This window comes from Scyliorhinus torazame, chromosome 5, assembly GCF_047496885.1.
Source record: "Scyliorhinus torazame isolate Kashiwa2021f chromosome 5, sScyTor2.1, whole genome shotgun sequence".
NCBI classification, from domain to species: Eukaryota; Metazoa; Chordata; class Chondrichthyes; order Carcharhiniformes; family Scyliorhinidae; genus Scyliorhinus; species Scyliorhinus torazame.
The window spans coordinates 112,529,464-112,535,463 of record NC_092711.1 but is presented as its reverse complement, the minus strand read 5'-3'; the positions used below and the strand labels follow the sequence as shown (position 1 = coordinate 112,535,463).

The 6,000-nt window shown below is 45.8% G+C and overlaps 1 protein-coding gene across 1 annotated transcript in view; it reads left to right on the top strand.

Moving 5' to 3' along the window:
- The first annotated feature begins 2,026 nt into the window (after positions 1-2,026).
- LOC140417870 (uncharacterized) overlaps positions 2,027-6,000 on the top strand; it is a 30,152-nt gene continuing 26,178 nt past the window's right edge. Inside the window, exon 1 of the mRNA XM_072501307.1 lies at positions 2,027-2,326. The gene's annotated coding sequence lies outside the window, so the exon portion shown is untranslated. The remainder of the gene's footprint in view (positions 2,327-6,000) is intronic.

The window sequence follows — 6,000 nt, the reverse complement described above, 5'->3', positions numbered from 1 at the left end:
TGTTTGAGCTGCTTGCAGAATAATACTTTTCACTGGCCCTCGGTGCACGTGACAATAAACAAATCCAATCCAATCCATATCGAGGGAGCAATCTGCCTCTCTTGCATTGGTGCACTGCATTTCCCTCATAACACAGTGGCATAGAAAGGTGACAGCACAAAACAAAGGCACTCAACAAATTGTATCTGTGCCAACTTTCTGCAGCAGTCACAATCCCCTGTCATTGGCCCTGAACTCTACAGATATATTTCTCCTCAAAAGATACGAACAGATGACCAAGGAGCTGGAGTTGGCTATTCAGCCCAGTCTGCTCCACCATTTAATAGGGTCATGGCTGATCTGATAGTAACAGATAGTTGTCCAATTATTTTCAAGGCATCAATTGAATCTGCCTCCACCACATTTTCGAGCAGTGCATTCATGATCCCACATGCAGCACAGAATGTTTTTCTTCACATCATAAGACACAGGAGCAGAATTAGGCCACTCGGCCCATCAAATCTGCTCCGCCATTCAATTCACACCTCTTTAACCTGTGATTATCCCTCTCTCCAGTCGCACCGTCTGGACCTGTAAAGACTTAATTACCTGCAAAGACTCGCATTCAAAGTACCATCTCGCATCATTGAATTTTTCTACATATGTGTTTGTGGAACCCACATCTTCATTCACCTGAGGAAGGAGCTGCGCTCCGAAAGCTAGTGATTCTAAACAAACCTGTTGGACTTTAACCTGGTGTTGTAAAACTTCTTACTGTGCCCACCCCAGTCCAATGCCAGCATCTCCACATCATAAATGAGAAGCATTTGATGCTTCTGCCAGTTTCGACCCAGGCACCTTTCGCACTTTAGGTGAATGTGATAACCTCTACGCTACAGAAACAGCTGGAAACACAGTACCAATGGACCTGAGCAACGTTCAACTGCACAGTCTTGCTGCAGCTTTCAATATTTCAGCTGAGAGGCCAGTTCACTGATTACATGAAGACAGCTGTTCCTTTAAAACAGATGTTTCAACTTGTAAGACCACAAGCTATAGAACTTGTATTGAACTTTAGCATGTGTTCAGCAAATATCTAACGGAACAGTGTTTTCTGTTCAATTATTAATGCATCATTCTTAGCTTCCTACAGAAAATTTCCACTAATTTTACTTAATATGTTTCATTGTTCAATGTCGTACATCAGTATATTTATTTGTTATATCTGACTTCATTTTGAATTCAATACCCCTCGAGTCTTCACTCGGAATAACTCTGAAATATACAACATTGAATTGCAAACATGACTGACCAAGAAAAGAAAGTATGTCACTGGGTAATACAAATTCCATGAATCTTTGTTCAGTCTGACCTCAGACAGCTTTTGAACAAAGTCAAATATAGTTAAATGGAAGGGAATTGAGAATTATCTTTTGCTTATATTTGACCCCTCTTTGTAACCTGGAACTGTGACAATGAATACTGACTGGGACAAAATTAGTGAGCTTCAACCCGGATGGTCTCGGACCACCAACCATTGTCTTAATAGCTGACCAATTGCACCACAGTGATTGAGTCTTACCGATCGACTAGTCAGCCACTTTTAGAAATATTTTTAACATCACTTTATCTCCCATTGAACTGTGTCTAACGGGGGGAGTAGGTGTTAAGATCGGCAGCACCCATCTTCTCCAGTGCCTGTGACAGGGAGGATGCTACATCGATCATCTACTCGATCATACCAGGAATAATCCCTTAGTTTGCGCAGATATTCGCAATAGTTTGTCTGTTGAATTTGTTAATTCGTTACAATTGCGTAAGAAATCATTTTTCTTCTGCTTCGACGACGCAACTATTACCCAGCATTCCCTGCGGGTGTGAATGTGCCCTATTCACTGCGGGAGGTCAGTGCGCATGCGCAGTGTCACCTTGCTCAGAGGTGTGTGAGTGCGGGAGAGGTTTTTGTTAATGGGAGAGAGCGGGCGAGGCGGAGGGAGGAATGGAGCCGGGAGGTGAGGGTGGGGTGGGAGGCTTCATAAACTCCCGGGATGGCCCCAAACCCAAATATGACCCCGCAGGTCCGGAGTTTGTCGCTCGGAGGCTTTTTCCTGAGAATAGGCCCAGGTTTGAAGACCATCGTGTTTCAGCAGGAGCAGTGCGCATGCGGGACTGTCTTGTTTGTGTAGCTGGGGGGCGGGGCTTCAGGGTCCCAGTGACCAGGAGAGAGAATCGCGGAGTCTTGATTTTCATCTCAATCTGCACACAGCAGCTCCGACCTAACAGACCTGAGTTAGGGATGGACAATGTGCGGTGGGGCGAATGCACGGCAGTCCGGTGAACAAAAAACGTAAGAATATTAGAATTTAAACAGGATATTCGGCTCATTATGTCTGCTCCCTATTTAATAATTTGATGGCTGTTCTGATTGTGACCTCAACTCCACTTTGCTACCTGCCCACTCCACTGCCCCATACCCTTGACTCCCTTGTAGATCAAAACTGTGTGCAACACAGCCTTGAATATATTCAATAACCAAGCTCCACTGCTCACTACGGAAGGGAATTCCAAAGGCCGATGACTCTCAGAGAGAATACATTTCGCCATATAGTATGAATCTAGGGACACCTAATTGTTAAACTGTTCATTGGTTTTAGATTGCCCCACTGAAAAGGAACATCTTCTGAGGATCTACCCTGTCAAGCCCCCTTAGAATCTTATATATTTAAATAATAGGGCAACACGATAGCACAGTGGTTAGCACAGAACTGTTGCTTCACAGCTCCAGGGTCCCAGGTTCGATTCTGGCTTGGGTCATTGTCTGTGCGGAGTCTGCATGTCCTCCTCGTGTCTGCGTGGGTTTCCTCTGGCTGCTCCGGTTTCCTCCCACAGCCCAATGATGTGGTTAGGTGGATTGGCCATGCTAAATTGTCTTTAGTGTCGAAAAAGGTTAGGTGGGGTTACAGGGAAAAGGTGGAGGCACGGGCTTAAGTACGGTGCTCTTTCCAAGGGCCGGTGCAGACTCAATGGGCTGAATGGCCTCCTTCTGCACTGTAAATTCTATGATCTATAATACAATCTTTCATTCTTCTGAACTCCAATGAGTACAGACCCATGAGTAATCCTGGGGCAGGAAGCCTTATTTCACATTTCCAGCAACTGCAGTATTTTTTCAGGAGTTTCATCTAGAAAACCAATTGAGAAACGGTCTGTATGGGGTTGGGTGTTGGTTGCAGAGATTGGACCCTTGCCCCCAGTGCAATGATAGAATTATCACATTACAGAAGGAGGTGATTTAGTGCTCTGAAAAAAGTCAGACAGACTCGAAACAGGAACTTGTTTTCTTGCTCCACATATACTGCCAGGCCTACGATGTATTTCCGGAATTTTTGTTTACATTTATTAAATGATAATTTTTTTTTTAATTGATGTTTCTTCACCAGGAGCCTTTGTTGGTCAGTGAGCTCAGGGTGCCGGATGAACAAGACTTGGTGTGAGTAAGCACATGGACCGCAGAGCTAGCTGTGGATGACCTCAAGATTACAGGGAGGTTAAATATGGGAGGGGGTGCTGTTAGGATAGTTAAATCCAGAGGTAACAAAGGAATGGATGATGGTTTCAGCAGTGGATGAGCTGACACTGAAGTTGAAAGAGAGGTTGTTGGTGATAATGTGACTATGTAGTTGAAAACTCATCTTGGGATAAAATACATTGCGATGCTTGTGAACAATCACTTTGTGACTCACCCAGTTACCAGGGAGAGAGATGGAGCCTGTGGCCAAGGAGTAGCAAGGACTGAATTGCTTTGGTCTTTCCAATGTATAACATTTCTGTTTATCCAGTACTGGAAGTCAGACAAGTCATGACGGTGTGTGACTTGGGCGGATACTTAGAGGTGATGGTGTTCATATTTACCTGCGATGTTGGTCCTTCTAGGTGGTGGAGATTGAGGGTTTGGGAGATTCTGTGAAAATTCTGGATGAGTTTCTCTCACCACCTGTGTCCTCCGCCCCCCCACAACTTCAACGCTCCCACGACTCCCCTTTCGCTCCCTCTGTCTTGTTCTCTCCTCAAGTAGGGGTCCGGGCCTGTGTAGGTCCAGACAAGGAGGCAGATTCCCTTCCCTGAAGGACATTAGTGAACCAGTTGGGTTTTTATGACAATCCAGCAGTTTTCATGGTCACTTATTCCCAATGCCGGCGCACAAATGACCAGAATCATTCAGTTCAACTTCACAACCTACATTTGTGTTTTTGTGGGTTCTCTCTCACTCCCTTTTTTGTTTTAAATCAATTTCACAGGTCATTAGAAGGGGAGGATTTGAAGTTGGGAAATTGAAACCAAACACCACAGCAGGATCTGACGAGAGTTGTATAATTTATCAGAACTTGAATATCGTCAGATTTTGAACATGGAAGGAAAAAGCACTGTTCACAGTGGGGAGAAACCGTACACGTGTTCTGTGTGTGGTCGAGGCTTCAGTCGATCTTCTGGCCTTTCGAGACACAAGCGCAGTCACACTGGGGAGAATCCGTGGACATGTGGGGACTGTGGGAAGGCATTTAGTTATCCATCTGACTTGGAAACCCATCGACGCAGTCACACCGGGGAGAGACCGTTCACCTGCCCTCAGTGTGGGAAGGGATTCATTCAGTCATCCAGCCTGCTAAAACATCAGAGAGACCATAATGGGGAGAGACCATTTACATGTTCCGAGTGTGGGAAAGGATTCACTCAGTTATCCAACCTGTTGAGACACCAGCGTGGTCACACTGGCGAGAGGCCATTCACTTGCTGTGTGTGTGGGAAGGGATTTATTCAGTCATCCCACCGGTTGGCACATCAGCGAGTTCACACTGGAGAGAGATAATTTACTTGCTCCGAGTGTGGGAACGGATTCACTCAGTTTTCCGGCCTGCTGAAACACCAGCAAATTCACACTGGGGAGAAGCCATTTACCTGCTCTATGTGTGGGAAAGGATTCACTCAGTCATCCCACCTGCTGAAACTCCAACGGGTTCACACTGAGGAGAGACCTTTTAAATGCCTGAACTGTGAGAAGTGCTTTAAAAGTTCTGTGGAACTGACATCCCATCAACGGGTTCACTCTGACGAGAGACCATTTAAATGCCTGGACTGCGGGAAGTGCTTTAAAAGCTCTGGTGACCCATCAACGTGTTCACACTGAGGAAAGACCGTTCAGGTGCTCCCACTGTGGGACTGGGTTCAGGAAATCATCATTACTCACCCGTACACCAGAGAATTCACACTGGGGAGAGGCCGCGCATCTGCTCTGAGTGTGGGAAGGGATTCAGTCATTCATCTAACCTGTTGAAACACCAGCGCATTCACACCAGGGAGAAGCTGTTCTCCTGCTCCAAGTGTGGGAAGGGATTCACTCAGTCATCCCATCTGCTGAGACAGCAGCGAGGTCACAAATGATTACAGTGATTGGATTTTCCTGTTAATCACATGAAATACTGAAGATGATTCATTTGAGTCTGTTTCTGCTGCTGTTAATAACCACCAGCCCAGTTATATGGGGACCCTGCCGCAATGGGGTTGGCCTTTGGCAGGACATGAAGTGCCAGAAAATCCCACCCAGTGAAACAATCCGATCAGTTGATTCTGCTCCTCTGCCTTCCACCAAACCACTCAGTAAAACTGCCTCGAATGTCCTTTCTTGTCCAAGTTCTGAACTCACATCTTTCCCCTCTTTTTCAGCTATCCCATCATGCCCGCTCAGAGCTCATCTTGTCCGTGAGACTTGCCTTTTGTTCCTTTCACCCGATTCTCACGAAACTGCTGAACATCCAGTTTGCTTATTTTAGCCGATATTAACACCCCGATCTGTCTCTTGGTACTGTTCCTCTTACCTTGAAATCCACCGTTGTCACACAGCCTAAAAATTAACCTTTGATCCCACCATCCTTGAAATCTAATGCCCCATCTACAACCTCCCTTTCCTCTCTAAAGTTTGTGTACTCGGTGTCCCCCCAAGGATCTATCCTCGGCCCTTCCTAT